At 36.2% G+C, this 15097-nt stretch overlaps 1 pseudogene; it reads right to left on the reverse strand.

The window, feature by feature from the left end:
* Window positions 1-7628: 7628 nt before the first annotated feature.
* On the reverse strand, window positions 7629-14826 carry LOC144971719 (uncharacterized; annotated as a pseudogene).
* Between the last annotated feature and the right edge of the window lie 271 nt (window positions 14827-15097).

Here is a 15097-nt window from a genome sequence, read left to right on the forward strand (position 1 = left end):
TTCTATTGTTGTCGTTGTTGTTGTTGCTGTTACCAATATTTATTATTATTATTATTATTATTATTATTATTATTATTATTATTATTATTATTATTATTATTATTATTATTATTATTATTATTATTATTATCATTATTTAAAAAAAAATTATTATTAAAAAAAAAAACCCTTTTAACTTGCTGTGTCTTCTATACCCCTGTATCTGTTTTCCAATTGCTTTTTGTCTTCCTGGGTCGGGTTTCCGACCTCCCATAGTGGGCAGGGAAGTACTTGCTGTATCTTCTATACCCCTATATCAGTTTTCCAATTACTTTCTGTCTTTGTCTTGGAGTGAGATAACTTAGTTTTGCTGACCCTGACCGGAATTCTTGGCTGGGAGGGAAACAGTCGAATGTAGTTATAGTTATAGTTTTGGGAGATGATCTTTTTTCCTTGTAAATCATCTCTCTGTTATGTACTGTATTTTGTGGGTTTTTTTAAAAACATATGATTTGTAAACATTTGAGTGTATTCCTCTTAGTGGGAATCTTGCTGGTGTCTGGATGAAGCTTTAAGGTGATCTCAAACTAAGTAAATTCACGGTTTGCTCTTGGAATCTACGTCTGTTTCTTATTTGAACCAATTCCCCTTTTTCTTGGGTGCTTTGATTGTAAATTTAGAATATTTTGACTATTTCATTTTCTTCTTTTTACTGGCGCTGATATGACATAAATTTTGTTGCAAGAGCCGTAAAACCCTTAAAACAAACAAACAAACAAGCTTTCTGTCTTTGTCTTGGAATGAGATTACTTAGTTTTGGCCTGACCTTGGCCGGAGCCCTTGTGTGTGAGGGAAATAGTCAAATATATAGTTAGTTTTGGGAGATGATATTTTTTTTTCCTTGTAAATCATCTCTTTGTTACGTACTGTTACTTTTTTTCATTTTTAACACGATTTGTAAACATTTGAGTGTATTCCACTTAGTGGCACTTTGTGCTGGTGTCTGGGTGAAACATTTAGGTAATCTTGGAATCTACATCTGCTCCCTTATTAGTACCATTCCCCTTTGTCTTACTTTTTCCTCAAGTCCTTTTAATTATACATCTAGAATGTTTTTACTATCCAATTTTCATCCTTTTTACTGGCGCTGATATGAATTAAATTATGTGTTGCAAGCACCGTAAAACCCTTAAAAACAAACAATAATATAAGAAGAAAGAATTTAATGTAAGACTAAAATGAATATATGTGAGTAAGTAAAATAAGTACACCTATAATTGATAAATAATGATAACTGATAAAAGGAAAGAAAAATAATTCAACACTAAATTATTATTATTATTATTAGACAACTACTACTACTACGACGACTACTACTACTACTACTACTATTACTACTGCCGCTACTCCTACTACTACTACTACTACTACTACCACGACTACCACTACTCCTACTACTACTACTACTACTACTACTACTACTACTATTACTTGGTAACAACAAGATATGAAGTGAGTAGAAAAGTGCCAGAAGACAATAGAGAATAAAAATTTTTCGCGGCGGTGGTGGGGTTTGAACCTGCGACCTTATTGGTACGACAACTCCACCTGGCAGGTGAGAGCGTGGCTCTACCGTGTGAGCTATCCACGAACACAAAAATATTCGTTTCAAACCCAAAGTCATTTCTAGATCCCCCTCTCACCCACTTCTACTATTACTTGGGTGGGGTTCCTGACTTCCCATAATGGATAGGGAAGTACTAACTGTCTTCTATCCCCCTATATCTGTTTTCCAACTTGCTTTCTGTCTGTCCTGGAATGAGATTACTTGGTTTTGTCCTGGCCCTGGCCGGATATCCTTGTTGAGAGGGAAACAGTCAAATGTATAATTATTTTTGGGAGATGATATTTTTTTCCTTGTAAATCATCTCTCTGTTATGTAGTTATTTTGGTTTATTCTTAACATATGATTTGTAAACATTTGAGTGTATTCCTCTTAGTGGGGACTTATGCCAGTGTCTGGGTGAGACTTTTAGGTGACCTCAAACTAAGTACATTGATAGTGTGCTCTCGGAATCTTCATCTGTTCCCTATTTGAACCTTTTCCCCTGGTCTTACTTGTTCCTCAAGTCCCTTTAATTGTACATCTAGAATGTTTTTACTATCCAAATTTATTCCTTTTTACTGACGCTGATATGACCTAAAATGTGTTGCAAGCGCCGTAAAACCCTTAAAAACAAAAACAAACAACTACTACTTCTACTACTACTACTACTACTACTACTACCACCACTGCTACTACTACCACAACTACTACTACTACTACTACTACTGCTACTACTACTACTACTACTACTACTACTACCACTACTACTACTACTACTACTACTACTACTACTACTACTACTACTACTACTACTACTTCAACAACAATTACTACCACTTCTATGATTTCACTTTATATCTAATCTAACAGGGAATTTGCTCTGATCTCATCATCCTTATTTTATCATGTCGTATCCACCGTACTTTGACGTCAACAAACACTATCTATTATCATTTAGTCTAAGAGTAATGTGATCCTGTCAAATGTTCACCAAACCTGGATGACAAAACATCCGCCAAACAAACAGCCTATCCTATAATATGCGATAACCGATTATTATTATAATTTACTAGAATGGAGTGCAAAATGACCAATTATTTGTCCGATAGCAAAAAAATTTAACAATGATAATAAAAATAAAATAGGAGGAGAAGGGTGCGTTTGAAGGATTCAAAAGGACAGAAAAGTGGGTGTGTGGACAACATTTATTTTTAGAAAACATTGCGTGGTGTCGGCAGAATGCATCAACAAATAACACTACTTCAAAATGGCGGTAGGCCCACAATGTATGGAAAAAGGTGTGCAAGTACTCTGGTGATTATGACACCATCGTGTTATGCAGATATTAGACAAAATAATGACAGAACTGATAGTCTACACATCATTGTTTTGTTCGTGGCATACCACCATCAACGCTAAATCATTGATTGTTCCTGACCTCCCATAGTGGGCAGGGAGGTACATACTGTGTCTTCTATCCCCTTATATCTGTTTTCCAACATGCTTTCTGTCTTTGTCTTGGAATGAGATTACTTGGTTTTGTCCTGTCCCTGGCCGGAGTTCTCGCTGGGAGGGAAACAGTCAAATGCGTAGTTATTGTTTTGTAAATCATCTCTCTGTTATGTATAATTATATTTGTTATTTTCAATGTATAATGTAAGCATTTGAGTGTATTCCTCTTTGTTGGATTTTGTGCTTGTTTCCGGATGAGACTCATAGTGATCTCAAACTAAGTACTAACTGGTGGTATGCTCTTAGAATCTACATCTGATCCCTATTTGTTCCCAGTTCCCCTATGTCTTACTTTTTCTTGGGTGCTTTAATTGTAATTCTAGAACTTTTTACTATCCCATTTTCTTCCTTTTTACTGGCGCTGATATAACCTAAATGTGTTGCAAGCGCCGTAAAACCCTTAAAAACAAACAACATAAATCATTGATTGGGATGGAAAAATAAAAGAGTCGGATTTTTGTTTATTTGTCGCTAACATCACATATAGCGTTAGTGCACTGAGAAAAAAGAAAGATTGCACATTGTGTACTTAGTATATGGTTATGGAGTGCTATCATCATCATCATAATCGTAGTCTTCGTTGTTGTCGTAGTAAGTAGTAGTAGTAGCATTTGTTGTTGTGGTGGTGTAGTAGGAGTAGGAGTAGTAGTAGTAGCAGCAGTAGTGGTAATACTGGAAGCAACAGCAGTGGTGGTGATGATCGTAAAGACTATTTGCACAGTTTGGTAATCACTTTAAAAACTAAAATTAAAAACGATCCCCGCCCTTACACACACACACACACACACACACACACACACACACACACACACAACAAAACACTAGAAAATAAAACAAGTAAACAATTATACCAAAAAAACACACAAACAAAAAAGCAATCAATGAAACATTACATTCTTGTGGTGATAGGCAAATGGACTCTGAGTAATAATATTATATTCTCATTTGAGAAAAAAAAAAGCCCCACTATTAACTGTTATTATTGGATTCCTTTTATATCAACGACTAGGTATACATTTTTGTACCGTGCGGGCAGAGGACTGATCCGTTCTGATTCCATTTATAAATCGGCTTGTCATTTGGTAGGTGGTCGAAACAATAATAATACGTATACCTACTTTTGTGTGTAGCTTACACTTTGTTTCGCCACCGACAACTGGTATAATTGTTTACTGAACCATAGCCCATCAATATAAAAAAAAAAAACCCCGTTTAAATATAGACTAACACATTTTTTTCCCTTTTAAATGGTCGACCCCCCCCCCCCTCCCTCTTCCACCCACAAAAAAATATAAAATGAAACGATCTAAAACCAGACGAGTAAAACAAAAAAGCCAGCAAACCAAAAACACAATATGAAAAACTTCACTCTCTACAAATAGCACAGTCTATTTCTATGATTGCTAGTTTTAAATCATTGTTAAAGCACTACCCTTGACCGTTACATTTTCATGATATTGATACGATATTACATACACTGCTGCTATTGATATAACTGTAGTATGCGTTTTATATAAAGGTAAATTTTGTATATTTATTTCAACTTGCATTGAGTATCACACAGTGATGAAAATGCAGGATATAAATGCCATGTATTATTATTATTATTATTATTATTATTATTATTATTATTATTATTATTATTATTATTATTAAGTCAGTTGTTAAATGTTCAATATATTTTAGTTTTAGAAACCATTAACATGCATTTTGCAACATTTGTTTTTTCATAATCAGTCTTAGGCAATATAAAAATATAATATAAAATATTCATACTGCTAGAATTGATAGATGTTTGAGGAATGGACATGGCTGCATATATAGCTATTATATAGCTTAAGAGTTAATTGATACCAACCAACGCGTACATATTTACAGGTCTGATAACCAGAATAGTTAATCGGCTCGTTGTTGTTATGGAAATACCCTCAAACCAACGCAAAATATTACTACAATTTTAAAACAAGCCCATCATTGCATCCAGTTATCAGACCTGCAAATATGTCCACGTCGATACCAACTCTTTGCTGTCCGTTTGGAACAAGGGCGTGTTTATTCTATCCTCTCACTGCTCATTCGCGGTCGAATCAGTCGACTCAGGGTCTACAAAGGCAATACAATGTTTATTGTTCTTCGATTAGCAAGTTACTGCACACTTTGTTACAGAGCAGAGACCGAGCAACACTTTGTGAATATGAAGTAGAAATAAACCTAATCATAATATTTCTAATTAGCAAGTCGCTAACCCTAGCAAAATTCTAAGTTTGTTAACTTTTGTGAATTCAAGCAATTTTTAAATTTAAATTTAAAGCTCTTACTTAACATGTGTCCTGACTTGTAATGTAATACATAATGTAACCTTGCGAGTCGCTCATGGCATGTCAAATAATTCTTCAAATCTTTACTCGAAGAGTCACCTTTTTGCTATTAATATAAGCACGAGTTGAATTTTAACTTTATCTTTCAATTTTTGATTGGACATGCTTGCAATTTTTAGGACGAGTAATTTGCATATTTTTTGCATATATTACTCTTTTTTTTTGCATGCCTATCCGCCTAACCTTGATGCATATATTTCATTTTTAAAATGCATAAAACCGCGGAGCCAGATTATGGCAGCTGGGTGGGGTTCCTGACCTCCCATAGTGGGCAGGGAGGTACATACTGTGTCTTCTATCCCCCTATGTCTGTTTTCCAACATGCTTTCTTTCTTTGTTTTGGAATGAGATTACTTGGTTTTGTCCTGGCCCTGGCCGGATACCCTGGCTGGGAGGGAAACAGTCAAATGTTAGTTTTGGGAGATGATATTTTTTTCCTTGTAAATCATCTCTCTGTTATGCACTATATTATGTTTTGTTTATGTATTATATATGATTTGTAAACACTTGAGTGTGTTCCTCTTAGTGGGGACCTGTGCTTGTGTCTGGATGATAATTTAGGTGATCTCATACTAAGTACTTTGATGATGTGCTCTTGGAATCTACATCTGTTTCCTATTTGAACCAATTCCCCTTTGTCTGCCTTATTCTTGGATCCTTTAATTGTAATTCTAGAACTTTTTACTATCCCATTTTCTTCCTTTTTACTGTTGCTGATATGACCTTAATGTGTTGCAGCGCCGTAAAACCCTTAAAAACAAAAACAAACAGATTATGGCAGGTCACAAGGACACAGCTTATCCTTGTTACTGTTTTTAATGTCAACATCACGACGCAGATGATGTAAACTTCATATTCAGAGCAACAGATGAAGCAAAAAATTCCAGGAGCGCTAGAAATACACAACCTCAACTGGCAATGGGCGGTTACTTTCTGCTAGGCCACCAATCTTCCAGTAACATTAGATCATTTAATCCTTTTCGGCTTCGCTCCTACTGGAGCATAAAGGGCCTCTACGAGTATGAGCGGCAGCCATGTACTTCTGTCCTTGGCCACCTTGTAACATTCGATAAAGATATCAAAATAATAAGCGCCCTATTATCACCGCCCAAACGAACAGCGCCGGATTTAAAACGATAAGTCCCTAAGCTATTTGATATGGGAAAGGGGGGGGGGGGGGGGGGGGGGGGAGGTTTATAAGGCCAGCAAGTAATATATTATGTCAGTGGCAAAAAATGATTATCGGTTCGGTTTGTCAAACTGAAATTAAGAGGTACATTTTTTAAAAACATTTTGTGACGTTATGTATATTGGCATATCCGTGTTTGGATTGAGTTTTTGGATACAGTTTCCAGACAGCTTAAATGAAAGAGCAATACACAGACAATGCTGCAACGTGCCTTTGTAGAAATAAAGACTTGTGGAAAACATATGCATTGTGTTTTTCATATGTAATGAAGTGTAGAAATTGGAAGAAAAATAAAGTCGGTTTGGTTTTATTTTATTTTTGGCTCGTTATGAAATTTCCAACTCGTCAATCTTGCAGTCTTAGAATGTATCTTTGCAGTTTGAAGTTTATATACAACAAATTGTCTCATCGAAGCTAAAATTCCTGGAAATAATAAAAGCATAGCAAATAGATAATTTAACTAAAGTGATACAAAAAACGTATAGAATTTAATGATTCTAAAACGTTAATATTTTTGTTTGTTTTGTATCATTGTCTTTTCGATTTTTCAGTAAGTTTATACAGCTTTTGTAAAAAGCTTTGAAGTTTCATCAATTTTGCGCATTTTTAATTATTTTTTTCTGGTTACTTATTTTTATTGCTAAATGGTTACTAATTTTTATTGCTAAATGATTACTAATTTTCATTGATTATTGTTATTTATTTTCAAGGTTCTTCTGTATACACTCCTTATCTGGAAAAAACAATCTTTTTTTTAAAAAAAGTTCTTCTAAACTCGTTACCTTCTACAGGAGTCGATGTACTTTCAAAATCAATGAGAATTTGACTTGTCCACCAAAAAGTCTTGGTGGACATACTCGCAAGCTCGTTGCGTTATTTGGCACGATAAAAATAACTCGTTTGATAAATACGGAGAGATGAAAGAATCGTATAATATTACCCTATATGGATAGATCTTGATGTGTCAGACTATCATGTTCAGCGTGCTTGTGGAAAAACCCTTATATTTGATGGGGTGATATTTGATCCACGAACTTCTCTACGGAGCGTATACAAATTATGATAATTGCACACTGAGGCAACCATTTTTGGAGACCCCCAAGAAAGTGTATGTGTGTGTGTGTGGTATATCATGTGTAGCTTGCCCATCCGGCACTGCATACATACACACTAACCACTCAAAATCATGAACGTGGACTTAGCGGAGCAAGTGACTAAAGAAAATTGGATTTCATGAACGTTTTCTAGTCTCTGACTAGCTAGTCTCTTGCCTAGAAGTGGGCGTTGTAAGGTCGGTGACTATTTCGGTTATTTTGTGCTGGTAACATCACGCTCTCTAGTACACGATGGCAGGTAAGATACCAGCCTTCATACTTTCAAGGATTTCCAAAGAGGAAATTAGCAATACATCCGGTATAGATAATATTTAGTTCCATTTCATATGAACTTACTTTTGCTATGATGAAGCAAATCACGTAATATTGACTGTTTACTGATAGACTACAATGATATCCATGGTCAACTGTCAATTCTATGATTAGGCCAATGAAAGTTTCATTGAAACTCAAACAAATTGAATCAGAAAAACAAAACAGAAAATGTTTTTCTGATGAATCACATTATTTTAGTCAGTGACAATGCCAGCAGAATAATTATACATTCTAATCGTTTTTTTATTTATTGGTTGTTCTTCGACGCAAACCTTTCGATTTCGAGTCTCCGTTCACTCACAACTCGAGAGCCGACTATATTCATTTTTAAAATAAGGTTTTGCTCACAAAACTGTGTACTGTCGACGATCTGCACTTATAGTTTTTTTTTTAAACCAGTGTCAATAGCAACAGGAAACTTTTTGCCTCTGTCATTCAAAACCGACGTATTTTCCTTCCTAATCGAAGCTCTCTCAATCTAATTTTTTTTTCTTATACTTTTCTTTTTTGTTTTGTCTGGCGCCACTATTTTTCAGATCTTTTCTAAAAATGTTAGGGTGTCAGGCTATTTGTAAACGAAAGTTACATCTCTACTCTCATTGAAAGGAGGAAAGCGAATTATGCGAACCCATGAATTGAATTTGAAGAAAATCTCATGAAATCACACACTTTGCACCACGGACTGATGATTAACTGGGTCTATCTCAACTTTTGGAAGATTTTGAGATTTCACATTCGTGATAATCAGATTTTACGTGGCTTCATCCAACAATTTTTTGTTCAAATCGGGGAGTTAGCTCAAAAGTCATTTACAGAAGAGCGATTGAAGTTTATAGATATAGCTATTAATCTAATACACACTTTTTATCATTTTTTTTTTCTCAATTTGAAGAAATCTGGAGACAGAGAAAGTTAATCCTTAGCCTACGACATAAAATAGGCGTTAACAGCCCCATTATCAGGTACCAGTTTCATGTAAACTCCATTCCTGTAGGTACCAGTTTCATTTAAACTTCTCACCTGTCTGGGTTGGGTTCCTACCTCCCATAGTGGGCAGGGAGGTACTTGCTGTGTCTTCTATCCCCCTTTATCTGTTTCCCAATTGCTTTCTGTCTTTGTCTTGGGGTGAGATTGCTTGGTTTTGTCCTGACCTTGGCTGGGAGGGAAACAGTCGAATTTATAGTTATAGTTTTGGGAGATGATATTTTTTTCCTTGTACTTTTATTCTTTTCATGTTTAACATATGATTTGTAAACATTTGAGTGTATTCCTCTTAGTGGGGACCTGTGCTTGTGTCTGGATGAGACTTTTAGGTGAGATCAAACTGAGTACTTTGATAGTGTGCTCTTGGAATCTGCATCTGTTTCCTATTTGAACAAATTCCCCTTTGTCTTACCTTTTCTTGGGTGCTTTAATTGTAATTCTAGAACTTTTTACTATCCCATTTTCTTCCTTTTTACTGGCGCTGATATGACCTATATGTGTTGCAAGCGCCGTAAAACCCTTAAAAACAGAAACAAACAAACTTCTCACCTGCATTTTAGGTACCAGATTCATGTAAATTTCTCTCTTGTATTTTAGGTATCAGGTTCATGTAAACTTCTCTCCTGTATTTTAGGTATCAGTTTTATGTAAACTTCTCTCCTGTATTTTAGGTATCAGTATTATGTGAAACTTCTCTCCTGGATTTTAGGTATACTGGGTGGGGTTCCTGGCCTCCCATTGTGGGCAGGAGGCACTTACTGTGTCTTCTATACCCCTTATAGCTTTTTTCCAATTTGCTTTCTGACTTTGTCTTGGAATGAGTTTACGTGGTTTTGTCCTGGCCCTTTCTGGAGTCCTTGGCTGGGAGGGAAACAGTAAAATGCATAGTTATTGTTTTGGGAGATGATACTTTTTTTCATTGTAAATCATCTCTCTATAATGTATTAATATTTGTTATTTTGAATGTACAATGTTAGCATTTGAGTGTATTCCTCTGTTTTGGATTTTGTGCTTGTGTCCAGATGAGACTTATCGATGATCTCAAACTAAGTACATTGATGGTATGCTCTTGGAATCTATATCTGATCCCTATTTGTTCCCAGTTCCCCTTTGTCTTACTTTTTCTTGGGTGCTTTAATTGTATTTCTAGAATTTGGCTATCCCATTTTCTTCCTTTTTATTGACGCTGATATAACTTAAATGTCAACTTCTCTCCTGTACTTTAGGCATCCGTTTTATATAAACTTCTCTCCTGTATTTTAAGTATCGGGTTTCATGTCAACTTCTCTCCTGTATTTTAAGAGTCAGTTTCATGTACGGCCTAAATTCCACTCTAATCCATATCTGCCGACGTTTACATTTATGAAGGTCTGACATCTGAACGCAATTATGGGCCTAGTTTAAAATTTCTGTCATGGACAATGTCTTGCATCATTACAAAAAAAAAAAAAAAAAAAAATTAAAAAAAAAAAAATCCGTTACAATAATGTCATGGATTATCAGACTTCCAAATAGTGCCCGTCGATAGCTTCCACTTTGTGACGCGATTGTGTTATGGGGACAGAGATGAGCAATTCCTGGAGAATTTCATATCATTGGAAATGGTCTCATCGAATCTCAAAGGAAACTGATGTTTATTTAACATAAGATTCTTTAATATTTAGTGTACTCTGAGCTCGCGGAAAACAGCACAATAATTCTAATTTAGAAATAATATTTAAGTCGAAATGGGTTTTAATTGTTTATGTTTATAGGCATGATTGGTCTTTTCTTTTAAGCATTGGTATTACCTTGTATTGGTACTATACTATATTTCTCAACTTTGTATTAAAAAACAAAAACAAAACAACCCCCCCCCCCCCACACACACACACAAAACGTGAGCTTTTATATAGATAGAACGAAGATGACGTCACTCTGGTCTTTGTTATTGCTTTTTGCCATCCGCGTTTATGAGTAATTCTCACTAAACTGCATTAACCAGACTATAAAACGTCAAGGTTACACATGGTTTTGTGTGTTGGTCCTTTATAATTCCGGATGGCAATGTTGTGAGCTTCTAAGCCAAGAGCATACTATCTACACAGCACAATATCCACTAATCGTGCTCAAAGCGCTTTACAAAGGGTCCCTGACCAACATGTAGAACGAGACATGATGCATGTTAGGCGATATTATATTCTTTTTCCCGACAGAGACGACGCTGTTAACGACCAGGTACTCATTTTACACCTGAGTACGGTGAAAGGATGTTAGTAAAGAGCCTTTTCCAAGTATTCAATTATGCGCCGAGCGAGGCTCTAACCCAGGACCTGCCGATCCGAAAGCTAGTGTCATACCACAAGCCCACATAGCCGCACATAAGACGTCGAGTGAGGCTTTTACTTTTTAGAAATTTATGCTACCTGTCGCCTAAAAACGGTCTATGTCGAGGTAATTATGATGAGAATTTGCTTATATGAAGGAAACGAAGTGATATATATATATCCAATTTTTTAAAAAAACTTTTCGATGTCAGTTTTTTTTAAGGTGGTAGACGTCTATACGTTATTGTATAGTTTATCATTTTATTATCTTTTGAGTCATCATGTCTGAACATGAGGCAACTGGGAACCACGTAGGTACTGGTTGCTTTGATCATGTATTTTAGTTAATAAAATATTACTCAGTGGAATGAATTGACTAACATATAAAGATTATAAAGGGTGAAATCGCCCTATCCCTTTTATTTTTAAAAACAAAATCATTCGTGTAATGATAATAATGATGACTGAAATAAGTGTAGCGTGAAATTAGCAGGAATGGGTAACTTACAGATTTAAATCTCTGTCTTTGGTCTGTATAACTGGGTGGGGTTCCTGACCTCCCATAGTGGACAGGGAGGTACATTCTGTGTCTTCTATCCCCTTATATCTGTTTTCCTAAATGCTGTCTGTCTTTGTATTGGAATGAGATTACTTGGTTTTGTCCTGGCCCTGGCCGGAGTCCTAGCTGGGAGGGAAACAGTCAAATGCATAGTTATTGTTTTGGGAGATGATATTTTTTCCTTGTAAATCATCTTTCTGTTATGTATTAGTATTTTATTATATTTGTTATTTTGAATTTATAATGTAAGCATTTGAGTGTATTTCTCTTTGTTGGATTTTGTGCTTGTGTCCAGATGAGACTTATAGGGGGTCTCAAACTAAGTACTTTGATAGTGTGCTCTTGGAATCTACATTTGATCCCTATTTGTTCCTAGTTCCCCCTTGTCTTACTTTTTCTTAGGTGCATTAATTGTAATTCTAGAACTTTTTTACTATCCCATTTTCTTCTTTTTTACTGGCGCTGACATAACCTAAATGTGTTGCAAGCGCCGTAAAACCTTTAAAAAAAAAAATCACATTGGTCTGTGTATTAATCAGGTCTCTCCATGGGGTTGTTTGATTTGACTTAAAAAATACGTGTCAAAATTTATCATTCTAGTGATCTTACTTTAATACTGCAATGCCACTATAGCTACCATCCAACTCCTTCCCACTCATCGCCACCACCACGACCACCACCACTATCCACTACCACCACCACCACCACCACCACCACCACCACCACCACCACCACCATCATCATCATCATCATCATCATCATCATCATCAGCAGCAGCAGCAGAGGCAGCATCATCGCCTTATCATCATCATCCATCATCATCATGACCTTACCACTATAATCAGTACCATTGAGGAAAAATATGACCTTGGCATTGTGAACTTTAAAAAGAGCTAAAAACCCAAACTGTTCCGTTGCCTGACCCAGAGATATCACTATTGTAGTCTGATCCCTGACCCCATCTCCATTCACCCCCCCCCCCCCCCCCCCCCCCTCCCTACTGACTCAAATTATCACAATTTCATAACAAATCCAATTCATTAACCTCATTTTAGTACCAAAACCAAAGGATTTTAATAATGTTAAAAAAGGCCAAAACGCATGGGTTAGTAGTTTTATTCTTTCAAGGATCTTATCAAATTAACGGGAGGGGCGACACCTGAAACTATTTTCAAGAATAATGATTAGATCCAATATCTTTTTATATTGGGACATTGCCTATGACCAATGGATTCGAACCATGTGATTTATTTCGGTGGGCGTGTCCGGTTGCCATGGTGACGGCCGCCATCTTGGATTTTTGTCCTCTCTGAGTGCTATTTTTAAAAGTTACTTTCTCAATAAGTTTCCATGGAATTGTTTTGAAATTTTGCATGGTGGTTTATTTGTACAATACAAAAAAAAATACAGAGCGTTTTTGAAATATTTTAAATACATTTTTATTTATAAATTTTTTAAAATAAACATTTTTCGTACGCAAAAAAATCATGTTTTTTGACATAAAAATGTCAATTTTTCATAAAATAACAAAGATATTAAAAATTCCTTCTGTATGATTTTAGATAATCACTAGAACTCTAGACATGCAAAGTTATAAACAAATTGATTGATAAATGACAAAATAAGATAAAAAAGATTGTTAAAAAATGGCATTTTGAGAAAAACGAGATCAAACATAATGATTTATGAAAACAATAAAACAAAACAGTACAACCACCTCAAAACATACCAGCACCGTATGAGGGTCCCCCCCCCCACCCCTGTTCTTTTCTGCCTCCATCTGGGCTTTTTCACGGGCCTGAGCTTTTATTTTACGTCTTTCTTTCTCTTTATGTTGAGTAGACTGTATGCTTTGGTCAAGTCTTTTTGACTCTGCTTGCTGACTCAACCTCTGGGAATGTTCTCCCAGTCCACCTATGCCCAAAGACACTTTCAGGGATGTTATTCCTGCTGGACCAAAATTATACTCTGCAGCTGCACTTATGACACCAAACTCAACCTTTTTCAGGGAATGGATGTATGTTTTATGGCATCTTGCCCAAACAGAATTATGAAAGCTTTCGTTTGGATTTTGTGTTGCCTTCATCTCACAACACTTCAACAAAGCATCCGAAGACAACCTTTCATATACAGGCTTCAAGTGCTCATGGAGTAAATCAAAATTCAAAGGTGTATGTACACGCTGCTTGTGTCCACCAGGATACATATGGGCAGCAACATCTTTTTTATAAAAGCACCAGGAGTCCGGTTCAGGAGGACAAAACATATGTTGAGGATAGTCATCGGTAGAATATCCGTGGTAAAGACTAGCAAGAATAGCCCGTCTCATTTCCTCCACTGTGGCATTGCTTCGAATCGCTTTATCATAATACTTTTGAAGCTTTTCATGGTCTCAGCAGTGAGGCGCCCGTGACCTTTGCCACCCAAGGTAATTCCTTTTTTTCTACAATCATCAACAAGATTACGAAGCGCAGTGCCCATACGCTTTGAAACATGATTGATACATTCCTCCTTCACGATCTCAACACCAAGCCCATAAGGCCGTAATGCCTTCAAATTATTGTACGCCTTAGAATCACCATCACTGATCATTGTGGTGTAGCGAAAATTGTGTTTCTCAACTGACCGGTTCCACAGAACTTCAGCTGCTGTCACTTCCATCATACCAGAGCTTCCGCTGAAGTTTATTGAGCATTGTCCACTTTCTTTGTGCTCTGTAAGCCACCTATCATAACGCTGCGGCTTCTCACGTTTGATCCATTCCCCTGTCTGTGCACATACGTGACAATGCAAGCTCATTACCTCGTCTTCTTTTCTTGCTTTCTTGATTCTTGCAGCAAATAACTGTTGCCAAAGTTTGGATTTTTTGGTCACTTTAGGCATATTTATAATAATCCAGTAAAAAATTAGAAATATTTAAAGATAATTAATGAGAATTCGTGTCAAAATTTGATAAAACAATTGATCAATCGAAATGTAAACAGATCGTAGTAAAAATCGTAGTAAAGAGCCGCGAACTTTCACCCTGACTCCACATCCAATCCCTTGCCGGGAGTCTGAGGTCGAGAACAAGGTCAGCCAATCAGATCGCACCATTCGTGATCACGTTGTATTTACCTGACAACTTGACCTCTTGTCAGCTGTTTGACACACA

The sequence above is a fragment of the Berghia stephanieae genome, chromosome 4, assembly GCF_034508935.2.
Source record: "Berghia stephanieae isolate SIO BIC M18660-M18661 chromosome 4, UCSD_Bste_1.3, whole genome shotgun sequence".
Classification (NCBI taxonomy): domain Eukaryota; kingdom Metazoa; phylum Mollusca; class Gastropoda; order Nudibranchia; family Aeolidiidae; genus Berghia; species Berghia stephanieae.